The following is a 16,470-nucleotide window of genomic DNA, read 5'->3' on the forward strand; positions in this document are numbered from 1 at the left end:
AGAAAAAGAAAAAAGACACACAAACACAGTTTCAGTTGAGGAAACTCATGCACCCAGTATAAAAATAGTTCACTCCAGGATGTGTGAGTTTTGAAGCCAGGAGGAACAGATGGAGCAAAAGCACAAGGTGAGAGGGATCATGTGCAGGTACTATGGGGATTGAGATGGTGCTGGAGCCCTTGGTAAGACAGAGCAGGATGGAAGAAGAGTCAGCAGCAGCAGTGCCTGACCACGGCTTGAGGGACCTAAGGACAGAACATTATTCCCAGGAAACTGTACAGTGTAATTTGATCCATCAATTCCCACCCTGTTAGCTTTTCTAACAGCATTCCATGATGGTTACGTTTCTCCTGTCTTCTAGCCTGAAAATTATGCTCATCTTCTTTCTTGACATTTATTTGTGCTTGAGTTAGCTGTATCACAAAGTTAAATTGTCAACCTGTTTCCATCACAGGCTATAATTACTATTTTGTTGCATCATTTGATTTTTTAAAAATCTGTGTTCTTTGATTTAATTATATCTTCATTTCTGTTCTTCGCCTTATATTATCTCTTCTTATGTACCAAATATTAAATTCTATGCCTCCTTATATTTCAGATTTTAATTAAGGTATTTATTCTTTTATGCATTTCTTTAGTTTCTCAATTTTCCAGAGCTCTGAATTTTCCAAATTCTTTTATTTGCCTTGACTTGTCATTCTCAGAGTTCTAGTCCATTAAATTTGGTTGCCTAAATTTTATAACATGAAAGATTCTTATGTAATTGCCATTTCATTCCCCAAAAAGCAAAAAAAAAAAAAACAGGAGTGGAACCACATATGACCTAGCTATCCCACTCCTTGGTATTTATCCAAAGGAATGAAAGTCAGCATACTTTAGCAATACAGACACTTCAATGTTTCAATGAACACAATAACTAAATTACAGAATCGACTATTCAATGATGAATGGATTAAGGAAATGTGGTATATAAGCACATTTGGCATATTACTCAGCAATAAGTATGGAATTATTATGATTGCCAGTAAATGGATGAAAACGGAGAACATGATTCTAAGTGAAATAAGCCAGTCTCAGAAAATTGAGGATTGAATGTTATCCCTCAGATGTAGAAACTAGAGCAAAATAAGGGAAAAAGGGCAGTGAGGCATACTGGAAATCATAAATATATAGAGAAGATAAGTGGAATATAAGAAAGAGATAGGGAGGGATGAAGGAAAGGTAAGACAAGGAATTATGGAAAGAATTTAAGAAAATCATGTTACATGCATGTGTAAATGTACCACAGGATTTTCCCCTTTAAGTAGTAGAAAGTATTAATTAATAATAAATTAGGGGGGTACTCCAGAATGTCCTTGGGATCTGGCTTGTGGGCTGTGTTTTGCCTGCCTCCTTGTCCCACTGCCCCAGCGAACCCTGGAGGGTGCCACCACTGAGCCACAGTCTCCAGGCCAGTCTGGGGTGGCCAGCCCAGAACCATTAGATGAGGTCTCTTCTCTTTAGTGATGGTGAAGTTGGGAAAAGGCTCCTTGAACCCTCCTGCAGGATGAATCACCTGCCAAACAACATGGAAAATTTGCTCAGTGGGAATGAGAAATCCCAGGCTTCTCTGTATGATTTCCACTCCATCAGCCCCATGCAACCCATGGCCAGGATCGAGTCCTATGAAGGGAGGGAAAAGAAAGGCATATCGGATGTCAGGAGGACTTTCTGTTTGTTTGTCACCTTTGACCTATTATTTCTAACGTTACTGTGTATAATAGAGCTAAATGTGAAGGAGGCATTGAGAACACGTTAGAGAAGGAAGTGATGCAGTACGACTCATCTTATTTTGATATATTTCTTTTGGCAGTTTTAGATTTACAGTGTTGATACGCATATGCTGTATGCAAACTGCACCATTGGTGGACAATAGCGTTGAAAACAGCAGTGACCAGTGCCTTTTAACTAGCAAAAGTGATCCTTTCAAAAGCTCTTCTCCCAGGGGGGCATTTGGCTGTGTGCTGCCCACCATTTCATTCATCCTCGCCTGGATCGAGACATGGTTCCTGGATTTCAAAGTGTTACCTCAAGAAGCAGTAGAAGAAAACAAACTCCTGATAGTTCAGAATGTGTCAGAGAGGGCAGCCCTCATACCTGCCGGTCTTTCTGATGGTCTTTTTTATTCCCCTCCTGAATCTGAAGAAGAAGCTGAGGAAAAACAGGACAGCAAAAAAACCACTTTTATAACTCTGAGTTCTGCTTTATGAAATGTGAAGAACTCTCACTGAAGTCATCTGAGGGAAAAAGATGGATTTGTGTCTCCCTATTGATAGTGAAATGGTGACATTCACTGCAGACTTTGTCAAACAGCTAATAATCATTTATTTATGGTGATACCTCACGGACATTTTTCCACATCCACACATCTGTGGCCATCCAGGTCTTGTCATGATTCTTCTTCTGTTCAGGGAGACTGAGTCTGACCTGTCAATGAATAATTGAAGGAAAGTCGTCTGCCGTATCCTAATCAAAAGACTTCTTCATATGTTGAAATAACACTTTGTAGTAAGTGAAATGCCTTTTATTTCAATTCACAGGATGGGATTTTGTTTGTTTCATTTATCAGATTTCTTTTGCGTTTCTTTTTTAACACCCTACAATTCCCTTGTGTTTTTTAACTCTTGCATATGTACAATTTTTAAAAGTAATATAATCCAGCATATCAAAATGAAAAAAAAATAGAATAGAGTTACCTCATATTAGGTAGAGTGTAGTGGAGAGAGGGGAAGAGTTATGGGGGTAGGGATGATAGTAGAGTGAAACAGACATTATTATCTCATGTATATACATGACTGCATGACTGATGTGATCCTACAATATGTATAATCTGAAAAATGAGAGATTACACTCCATTCATGTATGATCTATTAAATGTATAAATGAATTCTACGGTCATGTACAACTAATTAGAACAAATAAAAAATAAATTAGTGAAAGAACCCAAGGAGGAACACTCAGAGAGGGAACTTAGTTCCCACCATTTGGGGACCTAATATATTAAAGACAGAGAAGTCCCAGAAAATGTAAGATAATTACACAAAAAAGGTACATGCAAAAACAAAGAGGGAGAAGGATTTCATTTCAGGAATGCAAGTTTTTTTTCAGCATATGTAAATCATTAAATGTAGTTCACATTTAAACAGAATTAAGGACAAAGCTCATCTGATCATCTCAATAGTTGCAGGAAAACCTTTGATAAAACCCAACACTGATTCATGTTAAAAACTCTGGGGAATTTGGGATCAGAGGAACTTACCTCAACATCATGAAGGCCCTTTATGACAAACCTAAAGTACACATCATACTAAATGGAGAAAAACTACAAGCATTTTCTCTAAAATCAAGAACAAGACAAGGCTGTCCACTCTCATCACTCTTATCCAATATAGTCCCTGAAACACTAGCCAGAGTGCACAGGTAAGAAAAGGAAAGCAAAATGATATAACTAGGGGAAAAAAGTCAAACCATTTGCCAAGGATCAAGGATATGATCTGTTATTTAGAAGGCTCAAAAAATTCCACCAGAAGATTTTGGGAGCTTATAAATGAGTTCAGCAATGTACCAGGATACAAGATCAACATTCAGTCATAAAAAAAGAATCAAATTATGACATTTGCCAGCAAATGAATGGAAATGGAATATCATGATAAATTAAATGAGCCAAATCAGAATTTCAAAGGTCAAATGTTTCCTCTTACATGCAGAAGCTAGAGTAAAATAAAAGAAAGGGAGAGGGAAAGATAGGATAACATAAAGATAAAGGCAAGTTCAGTAATGCAGAATAAAGCAATCAAGAGACTGGGTGGAGCAATAGGACAGGGGAGGCAATATAGAATGAATTCCTAAAAAATCGTGTTATGTGCATATATAATACACAACAGGAAACTTCACATTTATGCACATGTAGAAAGAACCAATTAAATATAAGTAAATAGTGAGCAAAAGGAAGTCTAGTCAAGGAAACAGAATTGGAGAGGGGAGCAAAGACAGGGAGAAACGGGTATTATGAATTGAAATCAAATTCCATAATTATAAGATTTTGTCAGGATGAGCCCAACTAACTATAAAACTATAATTTTTGAAAAAAGGAAAAAACTGAATTGAAACCAGCACATGACCCAGCCATTCCAGACCTTGTATGCACTCAAAAGACCTAAAGTCAGCATACTATAGGGATGCAGCCACATCGATTTTCGTAGTAGCACAATCACAATAGCCAACCCAGGTGCCTATGAAGAGAGGAATTGGTAAAGGAAATATGGTTTATATACACAATGGAATATTATTCAGCTATAAGAAAGAATGACTTTAGGGCATTTCCTGGAAGGAACTGGAGACCATCATGCTAAGTGAAATAAGCCAGACCCAGAAAGGAAAAGATCAACTGTTTTCTCTGATATGTGGAAGCTAGTCCAAAATAACTAGAAAGAAGAGACAAGATGGGGAGATTTCAACAAAATTGGGGAAGTCCTTGAAGTAGAAGGACATTGAGGGGAAGGGAAGAGAGACAGATTAAGGGAAGAACAGTGCAGTGAGTCTGAACTAATTTTCATATGTACATGTAGAAATACACCCCACTTGAATATCCCTAAGACACTAGTTTTAAAACAAGTATAAATAAATAGCAAAACCAGGAGAGGGAACAAAATAGGAGGAGGGAGGATGGGAGGGAAAAGGGGAAGTACTGAGGACTGAATTATGGCAAATTATATTCCATGGTTTATAATTTGTTATGTGTTATGTATAACTAACATATGTTATGTATAACCAAATGTTATGTATAACTAAAAAGAACTCCTATAAAATTATTTTCTGAAAACCTACATTAACTGGATATAAAACTTCCCGGTGTGACTATGAATAGAAATATTATTCTTGAGTGGTAGGGTAAAGGGCACTGCTACTGTGATGGGCTGACAGATCTGGCTCCATGAGAGTGATATAGGCCAGATTATAAGGGAAATGACTAAACAGAATCCATTTTGCTCTGAGACTCCATGTTATGTAGGAAATTAACTTCTCCCATGGGAACACCTCACCTCTGTACCCATCATCTGTTCCTTAGTGTGACATGTTTAACAATACAGAACGACAATTCCTATGTAAAGAAAAATTGCTCTCTTTTGATTCCTATTGCTCCTAAACAGTGTACCATGTGAACAGTGATTGTGTGGATGTTAATAACCATTCTTTAGTTTGTACCTAGGTAAGGGTCATTTTGACCCACTTCTCCCTCTGTTGATGATCTCATGATGTTAGTTTGTAATTTCAAATCATAGAACACAGACATTTATGGTTGATGTGATTTTTGGTATAAGAACCCCTACAACACTTTGGTTGGGGCTGTTCTCCCAACAACCATTTTATGGGGCATTGTGTAAGACAGTCAGTCAGCCAGCTTAGTAAAGACTCAAATTTGAACTTCTCAGTGGTGATCGGTCTGTTCTTAAGTTGTGCCCCATAACAATATCACCAATTTTAGAAAATAGTTCCCAGTTATCTTGGCCCCAGGGAAGATGCTAACACATATCCCTCAACTACTTAGCAGGCAGGGGATGAATGTGTTTTCCTGATGTCTCTTCTCTTGCTTTTCCTTCTGGTTCAACTTTTGAAGAATTACTCAGATCCAGTAAAACAAATTTTTAAAAAAGTATTTTTGCATCTTTGTTCTTGAAGATAGTGGCATAAAGTTTTCTTTCCTTGATGTGTCTTTGTCTGATTTTAATATCAGGGTTATACTGGTTTCATAAAATAAATTTGATAGTTTTTCTTCCTTTTTTATCTCATGGAGTAAGTTGAGGAGAATTGATGTTAGTTCTTCTTTTAAGGTCTGGGAGCTGCTTCAGTTCATTACTTGATATTAATCTGTTTAAGTTTTCTATGTCCTCTTGGTTCAATTTTTGTACATCCCATGTCTCCAGGAATTTGTCAATCTTCAAGATTTTCTAGCTTGTTGTAGTGTAAATTTTCAAAATAGTTAATAATTGTCCTCTGGATTTCAGTTGTGTCTGTGGTGATATTTTCTTTTCATCCTTAATTTTGTTAATTTGGGTAATCTCTTTCTTTTGGTTAGTTTGGCTAAAGGTTAAACAATCTTGTTTATCCTCTCAAAAAACTCTGTTTCATTGAGTCATTTTATTTTTTCCTCTCACTTTCATTGATCTTGGCTCTGATTTTAATTTTTTCTGTTTTTGACTGATTTTGGTGTTAATTTGTTGTTCTTCTGGAGGCTTGAGGTGCAATGTTAAATTATTTATTTGCTATCTTTCTATTTTTTTAATACACTAAACTTTCCTTTTAGAACTGCCTTCACTGTCCCAGAGATAACTATATGCTGTATCACTGTTCTCATTTATGAGAATTTTTAAATTTCTCCCCTGATTTCTTCTGCTATTAATTCATCATTCAATAGTGTATTATTTAAATCCTAGGTGTTAGAGCAATTTCTGTTTTTTATCTTGTTTTCTAATTCATTCAATTATGATCTGATAGGATGAAAGGAATTGACTCTATTTTTTATAGTTTCTAATATTTGCTTTTTGCCCTAAACTGTGATCTATTTTAGAGAACATTCCATGAGATGTTGAGAAGAAAGTGAAACCATTCATGTATTGATGAAATATTCTATAGATATCTGTTAGGTCCATTTAATTAATAGTATTTTTTAGTTCTGAAAAATCTTTACTTAGTTTATATCTGGATGATCTATCTTTTGAGGACAAATGTGTGTTGAGATCACCCGGAGTTGTTCTATCATGGTCTATTTGACTTTTAATATTGATAACGGTTTATTTTATGTATGTAGATCCACCATTGTCTGGAGCATAAATATTTGCAATCATTATATTTTGTTGGATGATTCTTATAACCTAGTATGCAGTGACTTTCTTTGTTTCCTCTGATTAACATTGACTTGACATCTACTTTGTCTAATACAAGAGTAACTACCCTCTTTGTTTTTCTAGTACTGTTTGTATGGCATATGTTTTCAACTCCTTTCACCTTCAGTCTCTGACTGTCTTTGTAAGGTTAGTCTCTTGCAAACACAGTATTGTTGAGTCTTGTTTTCAATCCAATCAACCAATCTGTCTTAAGATTGAAGAGTTTAGAACTTTTACATTCAATGTTATTATAGAGAGATGGTTTTTATTTCTTGCCTTTTTGACTTATCTCTAGGCCTCATTCAGATTTGATTGTCTTTGAATTGACTATTCTAGTGTAATTCATCCTATGCTGGTTTTCATTTTTATTTTTCATTTTTTCTTCATGAAATATTTCATTGACTATTTCATAGTACAGGCTTTATGATTATTAATTATTTTAGTTTCTGCTTATAATGGATGGATTTTATTCCATCTTCAATCCTGAGGATCATTTTGCTGGACATAATAATCTTAGTTGGCATCCATTTTCTTTCAGAGTGTGGTATTTATTATTTCAATCCCTCCTTGTTTCTAGGGTCTGGAATGAGAAATCAGTTGAAATCCAAATTGGTTTCCCTCAATATGACCTGCTGTTTTTTTCTTGAAGCTTTTAGAATTATATTCTTATTCTGCATGTTAGACATTTACATTATACTGTATCTCAAATGAGATTGTCTTTGAGTCTATGAATTTGAATTCTACATACATCTTGTATTTGAATTTCCATCTCATTTCTAAGATTTAGAAAAATTTCAAGTATTATTTCATTGAAAGGATGATACATTCCTTTAGTTTACATTTTGGAGACTTGATCTACCACAGTGATTCTTAAATTTGGACCCTTGATGTTATCCCATATATCTTGAATATTCTGGTCTTATCATTTTTTATGGTTAACATTGTTTTCAAGATTATGTATTTTATCTTCAAGACCTGAAAATCTATCTTCAAAGTTGGTGATACTTTCCATTTAATTTGGTTTATTGAGTCTTTCATTTCTAGGATTTCCTTTTTTTCAGAATCTATCTCTTTATTGAAATTATCTTTCACTTTCACTTTCTGTGTTTTCTAATTTCACTCCTGATGTTTTCTTTCAGCCTGCTGAACAATTTAGCCATGGACTTTCTGAATTCTTTTTCTGACATTTCCACTGTTGTGTCAATGGAGTCAATTGTTTACATGTTATGGCCTATTTGGGGTGGTTTGCTCCCGTGCATGTTCACATTGCTTGTATGTCTAACCATCTATTGAGATGATTATTGCTTCCTTTTATAGTGTGACTCACTGTTCATAAATACAACAACATCTGTGCATTTTTCAAAGAAAAGCCAATGTTTGGTTGAGAATCCATGGTTGCTCATTATCCTGTGGTTCTTTGACCAGTTTTGGTTGAATGGTGTTAGGGGGAAAGGCACCATTTTCAAAACCATTTTATGCCTTAATTTTAAAAATGAATTGTTGTGTGCTATTGGAGTAATGGAAAATATTTTTTCTCCATCAGGTCAAATACAGGAATCCCTCTGCCCATGCCCCACCCCAGGGCTTTCAGAGAGCTGTCTGCTGTCCCACATGTGTCTGTTGGGACAGAAGGAGAACTGCTGGAAAGGAGGGTTCCTGGCTGTGTGACATCCAAAGCGGTAGCAGCTTTGGGATCAGGGTCCCTGTCTTCCTGCACTTCCTGCACTTCCTCTGGCAACAGTGGAGTGGACAGCTGCTGAGAACACAGTGTGGGTGCCACCCAGTGTCTGACTAAGGACTTCAGCAGGGCAGGCTGGGAGGGACTGGTACCCTGCCTACACAGTCCTTTCCCTTGGTATTGAAGTTAGAATAACCCAGCTCATGTGCTAATAAAATCTGGTTTTATTTATGTTTGGACTGCTTTCTTTCAATTTTGGTATCAAGATTCTCCACTTTTAAAATTGTGTCTTCATTGCTTAGCTGTTCTGGGGACAATAGTAGGCTTCCTTCTGGTTCCACAGTGTAAGACCTGTTCACGTTTGACCACTTCAGCCCAACATTTCCACTTGCTTTCTTGCTTTAGAAAGAGAAAATAATCCCCATCCCTCCACTCAAATAGAAGCATCCACTAACCAAAACCCAAGAGTGGACTGTCCATTGGGTATTCACAGTGAGAGTTCCTGCCCTTGCTGACTCTGTGATCTCCTGGTATGAGGTCTCTACTCAGGAACTTGTGGCAATTTTTTTTTTCATTTTTTGAAAATTATTCACCTGAATGATTCAAACTTTTATTGTGACTATAAATTAAAACATCTTCCAATGTGAAGGTTATATTCCATGTGCCCTCATTCTGTGATCTGGCTTGTTTTCCAGATATTGGTTGTTGACCACAAAAACTGACCCAATACTGGAGCATCCTGCCCTCAAATAAGACCTGACCCCTCAGAAATATCCCACTTCTCCGGAGACTTCCAAGGGGGACTTGGGACATCAGTCTGCCTCCTTCCTTTCTCCTCAACAAAGTCCAACATGGGTCCCTCCAGAGTTGGTGTCTCCAGGCCACAGGCTCCAGACATGAGTTGGTAACACTGGGAGGACAGGTGTCTGAGCAGGAGGGATGTGCCCCCAGGCTGGGTGGGTCGGAGGCAGGGTTCCATACACCCCAGCGACCCACAAGCCTGTGCTTGGCTCTGCAGCTGGCACCTGCCTTTCCACACAGCCAAGCGGACAGCCCCAGGTTCCAAAGAGGATCCCCGCTTTCCAAGGGAGCTGTCTCCAGCCTATCTTAGGTCAAGCAGTGGACACGCCAGTGCCAGAGTGTCCAGGACCCTTAGTTGCTTTTAGTTTAGAACTAAGTTCATGTCAGATAAGTACTCAGTTAAGTGCTCAGCCTGGGCCTGCGCACACACCCCGCCTGTGCTTTCTCCTCCACTCCTGGTTTGTCTCCTGATTTCATGGCACTCATCAGGATGTGCAGAGAGGCACCCAAGTGACAGACTAAGGGGACGTGTGGGGGTGAGACTTGGAGTTGGGGGAGGCACTGCTCTGGTGGCCCTGTCATACCCTAGCCTGTCCTCTGCCGTCTCCTGGTGGTTGACAGGCACTGTCATGTTGGGGAGGCCCACTCTGTCATGGAACCATGGATCCTGAGAGGGATGGCAGGGACTCTTCTGATTCCAAACAGCACTATGTCCTCAGCCTTAGCTGGTCTGCACGGTGCCCAGGGTGGCAAGGATGGTCCCCTAGCTTAGTCTACATGACGCACCCGGGAGCCAAGGGTACCAGCTGCTGTCGTCTGACTCTGGACTATCCTCAAAGTCCTTGTGTTGAAGGCCTGGTTCTCTAACCTGTGTCACTACTGGGAGGTGCTGGAGCCTTTAGGAAGTAGGGCCTGGTGAGGTCACTGGGGATGTCCCCCGGAAGGGGAAATGGGGGCCTTGCCCTCTCCCTGCCTGTGCTTTCCAGTGGCATCAGAGGCCAGTTACACAGGCCTCCTCTGCCTTGTGCTCCTGCCATGATGCACTGTTCTACCATAGTTCTTACTAATAAACCAAATTCCCTGGGTCAGGCTAATAAACCTTACTTAGTTCTTACTTAGTTCTTAGTACTCCAAGCATACCAACAGTTCTGCTCAGGTTAAAACAGTTGTTTGCCATATTAATAGAAATTTATATGTCCACACATATTTTAACATTTTTCTAGGTAATCGATAGAGCCATGTCAGATGCTTACCCTGGGTCAGTGGAGTCAGAAAGGCCAGCCAGTCTCGCAGAGGCACCAATAGGCCAGCACAAGTCAGAGGGAGGAGGCGAGGTCCCTGGGCCCCACACTGGGCATTTGCTCGCCATGGGCATTTGCTCCAGGTTTCTGCTAGAGTCTTCGTAATTCAAGGCTGTGGGTCCCACCTGGGGCTTGGGGCTGCAGGAGGGATTGAACACAAGAGTGCCCAGCAGGAAGGGGACCGTGGCCATGGCCCCCAGGGCTCAGCAGGCACTTTTCAATCATACAGTGAGTCATACCTCAGAGACAGCACCCAGGACGGCTAGCACACCAGACTCAGAGGACTGCAGGTCACTCAGAGGACTCCAGGGTCCAGGAGGGAGATGAACAAGTAGCAGCTGAAGCAGTTCTTGCCTCTCACCTGTCATCTTCAAAACCTCAGGCAGCTCAAGTCCTCCTGCTGACCTGGTTCTGGGTGCTGGTCCAGCAGGGTCCCACTACAATAACCTAAAACCCCCAGAGGCCTGGGGAGGTGACCCATGGGCTATCGTTCCACTGAATGAGAGTAGATTTGTTTCCTAAATCAGCTGTCCTTCCAGAACTAAAAATGTAGAAGCCTCCCTATGGAAGACCCTTCCTGCTTTTGATGGGGTCTGCCAGAGTCCTGTGGAGATTGCACAGGGTGTCTTGGGACATGGGGTCCTGAGGACCTCTGAACAGTTCATGGGGCTCAAAGTCATAGTCCTTTCTAAGGCCAAGTTTGAAAAAATATTTATATAAATCTGAATGTTCTCTTGAGGCATCTAAAATGACAGTTTTCACAATCACAAAAACTGTTTGAAATAGGAGTATGCTTTGTACATACAAGGCTGACTTGCTAAGGGAGAGTCAGAGCTTTGGGCAGACCCTGATTCTGCTGTTATGAGCCCTAGAAACAGCCTGATCTACTGAGACAGCGAAGCCAGTGTCCCTTTGTGATGGACATGTCCATCTGCCCCATGCACTGTGGTGGCCCTGAGTCCCCTGTCGTGGCTCCTAATGTGGACAAGAACTGAGTTTTAAATTTTATTTGATCACAAATAAATTAAATTAAAATTTAAATTTAAAAAGCCACACATGGCTAGTGATTTCCACATTGGGCAATGCAAAAAATGGGGGGTAGTGGATCTTTTTTTGGTTTATTGTTCCATACAACTCCCCACCACAGGGACAGGAAACCATGTGGAGTAAGCACAGTTGTCCTGTGACTCAGAACAATCGATTTTTATAACTTGAAAATTTAATGTTAATTTCATATGTTTTCTTTTTCATTGATATAGCACAAAAATTATCCCTGGGAACTTGAGATGAGAAAAAGAGAATCCATCGCTACCAATTCATTGCATTTGCTGATGTCCTTAGGGAATAGTTTTTAATTCAGACATCATCCATTTCTTTTAAAATGTTGTCTCATGGGTCAATTATGCATGCAGATGTACCCCCAGAAGTCACAAATCAATATAAAGGCAATTAGCAATATTTTGATCCTTTAAAAATAAAACAATGAATCCAGTTTTTGAAAAAAATAATTTTTAAAACAAAATTTACTGGATCTTGGCATAATATGTCAGAGCAACCGCTCAGAAATGTGATTTACATCTACTGAAGCCGGCGTGTCTGGCTATGTGACGCACAGTGTTCCACATGGAAGGAGTTTTAGGGTCAGCCACTGTGATCCGTGGCCTTGGTGGCAGGTCATGTGGCACTGTGCTCTTTGTGGCAGTCTATATTCCAACTTCTGCATCAAAGTCTCAATGGGACACTCATTGAAAGCACCCAGAAGCCACTCCGGATGCAGGAAGTCACGCAAGAGATTTTACTAAGCAAGTAGGCAGAGTATCTGCCCACAGGGTAAGAGAGAGAGAGAGAAAATGAGGCGGGGGAGAGAGAAAGTGAGTGAGAGTGAGGAGGAGAGACAGGCGGTGGAGCCCTTCTTAAATAGTGGAAGTTCGCAGGCTGACTCTCTGGGTTGTAAAGTGGTGTAGGGGAGGCAGAATAATGGCGGCAGCAAAATAGCAGATCTGATGCTAAACATGCTCCAGGGTGTGAAAAAAGACTGAATTTATCTCCTGTCTGGAGCCCAGGAGGCTCTGCTTCCATTTCTGCAGCATGGTGCAGCACCAGCTGGCTTAGCACAGGTCTGCGTGCCTGGACAGGGGGAAGCAGGTGAACAGGCCAGCAACAGGAGCACAGCTGGGTGACATGGAGCAGGAGGGCAGGGCCTCTCAGCCTCCTACTGTGGGTATCGGAGGCAGAGAGCACCTTGCTGGGCTGCCCTGTGTGTGGGCTGCTTCGCAGCATCCTTGCCCCCCAAGAAGCAAGGCACACTTCCCTTGGCCAGGAAAACCTATGTGAACTCGGACCTTGCCAAAGGTCCCATGCGGGAATCTGGCTCATGGTTGGTAGGGCTCTGGCTATGTATGAGTCTCCACAGATTGTGAGGGTCAACCTCAAACCTGCTTTGGCAGAACTGAGGATTTTCAGAGGTGTACAGTGGAAACCCCTGTCTGATGGGCCACATGTTCAACAAGATGCCCTGGGAAGGAGATCAGGAATGATGTCATCTTCTCCTGCAGGATTTTATGAACAGTCAACGTCTCTGCACACACACACCCAGAGAACCTCGGAAAGTTTGAGGTTTCCTTTTTTTGGTACTGGGGATTGAACTCACAGGTACTTAACCACTGAGCCATATCACCAGTCCTTTTTCTTTTTTATTTGGAAAGAGTGTCTTTCTAAGTTGCTTAGGGCCTTCATGAGTTGCTGAGGCTGGCCTTGAACTTGCAATCCTCCTGCTTCAGCCTCCTGAGTCACTGGACTTACAGGCATGTGTCATCATTTCTGGCAAGTTTAATTTTAATAATATGCAAGAAGTATATAAAACTACTTGAATCATTAAACTAATTTCAAGGAGAAACAACTTCTTCACCTTTTTGCCCAAACCCATATGCCAGTCAGACCTATCCCAGTCAGACCTAGAGGCGTAAAGCCATCACCAGTGAGTGGTAATAACTGTGCTGCATATACAGTTGTGCACAGTGGAAGTGGACCCCACCTCCCCATAATGAGGCAGCATCACCCTCTTGCAGGGTGTGGTTTGTCCACTGAGCTGTGGTCTGGCTCTGGTTGAAGCGCCCTTCAGGACCAACGGCTTGCTTCTTCAGTCCTTGGGTCTCTGAACTACTGCTTTAAATGTGGTTGTTGAATCAATATATAATTTTGCCAGTGCTAGAGCACTGGGCCACCCTGCACCCATCTGAATGTCAACAGGTGTTCAGAAGCTTTGGACCAAGGGCCTGTCCTTGACCATGAAGTAAAATTGCTGCGGCAGGCTTTGCAGACTGCGGTGGGCACAGGAGCCCACCTGGGAGGCTACAGCAGCCTCTGGAGTCCTTGGTGGGCACAGGAACCTATCTGAGAAGTTGCAGCAGCCTTTGGAGTCTGCAGTGGGCACAGGAACTTACCTGGGAGGCTGCAGCAGGGCAGGAACCTGGGGAATCCCAGAGTTTGGCCTTCTTGCATTTTTTGTGGTATCCATGCAGACTATTTAAAAGGCCACCAGGATGAAGCCACCAAACCTCAGGGACACTGCATCAGAGAGGTAAGCAAGGAACTTGAGTAAAACTACGATTCTAGCCAGGCAGGATGGGCCTCGGCCGGCCTGGCCCAGAGGGGCGCCCTGCTACCCATGCTCTGAGACCATGATTATTCCTTAAAACTGAAGAATCATTTCCCTAAGAGACTTTTGTGGGAGGCACCGTTCAATAATAAGATAATAAAATGTTTGAATGCCAGTGTCATCGAAGGCCAATAACAACAGATCTTGTTCTTCTCTTGATTTTATTTTTATAGATGGGATAAATTAAGTTACACCAGCTCTCTGCTCAACAGCCTGCAATGCCTTCCAACTGAGTCCCCAATCTCCCTGAGAAGGACCAGCTGAAGGGTGACCAGGAACAGAGGTGGCCTTCCTTGCTGGTGTGCCTGACAGCCCACAAGGAGAGAGGGGATGCTGCCCTTGGTTGACCTGGCATTAAGAAAGTTGCAGGGGCCCAAACAGTAAATCACAGGTGGACCTGAGGTCAAGGCCACATGATCTAGGACATCTCCCAGGAGCTCTGGGCTTGAATGGAGCAGCCCAACCCTTCCCCACCACGGCCCCTGGTTCCAACACAAGCCAGAGAAGACTTCTTGCAGTCTGACCAGGACTTGGAGTTAACAAATTGTTTAAAAACACCCTCACTTCTCAGCGTCTGCTGATATATATTGAGGAAATTAGTGTTTTCCTGCAGTGTTTTCTGGTACATTACGTAAACTCATTGCCAATGCACACTTGTTGCTGCATGGCCAGCTAGCATTGGACCCCAGCATTCTGCCGCTCGCCATGGGCATTGCAACAATAATTTGACAGGTGATAAAAAAGGAATAAGCTCTTTGGTGCAATTTTTATAATCCATTCTTCACAGTCTCTGTCGTTGGAGTGGAAGGAATGAAGATGTACAATTTGTAGAGTATGTTTACACACATCCAACAGATATTTTTCTTTTGGAGATTAATTGAATTATACCTATAAAATACTTATATTTTATATCCAGAGATGATTTTGAGTAATTGGGAGACGGTGTTTTCTGCTACTATGAGAAGATTGCTACTGCAGCTTGGTGGCAGCGGGGTACCCTGGCACAGGAGAGTCTTAGTTTTTGCCAGTGTCCTCTTGGAAGGCGTCTCAGCTCTGAACTCCCACGTTCTAATGAGAAAGGCTCCTGTACCTGAACCTTCCCTGCCAGTCCCTGCCTGTGCCTGAGTGCTTCCTGATCCACACTGGGGCAGGGAAAGCAGTACCCTTGGGGGATGGAGGTGGGCTGGCTGTTCCTCAGTTAGCTGCCAAAGCCATGTCATCTCAGGGAGCCTGCCTCCACATGGCCCCTTCCTCTGCATGTCCCTGTGGGGTTAGAGACATGGGAACCCAGCAGAAGCCCTGCAGGCCCAGGGATGAGGGTCAGGGATGCTGGCAGTGGCGTGCTGGAGAATGTTTATCAACTGGTGCTCAGAAGACACCACTGGACTGAGCATAAAGAAAAACAGAAGCAGGAAGAGACTGCCCCATCTGTGGGAATGACCGGCTCTCCTGTGAACATGCAGCGGCTGACTGCAGGGGGCCTGGTGACCCTTGAATGGGGACAGGGTGGCCCAGTGTCAGCTCTCCTGACCCACCTGGTCATGAGCACCACATCCTGCAGCCAGTGCTGTCACCAAACTCCATGTGTGCCAAAATGCAAGTATCCATTCCATGGTTTTGGAGAAGCCAGCTTTGCCATGGCTACAGCACCTGCAGTCACCACCCACCATGGCCTTTGAGCCCACAACATAAACTTGGCTCTCATCAGCACCCATGGTTATGTCCCTCAAGCATTTGTGAGGAGTGACCTTGTCTGGTGGGAACCTCCATTGTCCTGTGATTGGGATGACTTGTCTGACAGAGGAGTCCCCTAGGCCAGGCTCCTTGCTCCTCCTGTGACTAGTATTGGCAGGTTAAGTTTCCTGAATGTCCACAGATTCACCAACCTCAATGTTCCTGTGGCTGGAGTGACAGTGGAGGCTGGGGGGTGGTGCTGTCCTGCCCACCCTGCAGACCTCAGTCCTCCACTGAGTCTAGGGGAGCCAATGGGGACTGATTTCCAGGTTCCGGTGGACTGTCCTCTAACCAGCTACAGGACAGGCAGCCTTCCCCTGCCCTCCTCACATGTCCACCCACATGGGACCATCCCCTGTTCCATCCCTGACCCTC

General features: G+C 42.2%; 1 pseudogene; it reads left to right on the plus strand.

Annotated features, from left to right (window-relative positions):
- The first annotated feature begins 1,546 nt into the window (after positions 1-1,546).
- On the plus strand, positions 1,547-2,249 carry LOC124973687 (STARD3 N-terminal-like protein; annotated as a pseudogene).
- The last annotated feature ends 14,221 nt before the right edge of the window (positions 2,250-16,470 follow it).

This window comes from Sciurus carolinensis, unplaced genomic scaffold, assembly GCF_902686445.1.
Source record: "Sciurus carolinensis unplaced genomic scaffold, mSciCar1.2, whole genome shotgun sequence".
NCBI classification, from domain to species: domain Eukaryota; kingdom Metazoa; phylum Chordata; class Mammalia; order Rodentia; family Sciuridae; genus Sciurus; species Sciurus carolinensis.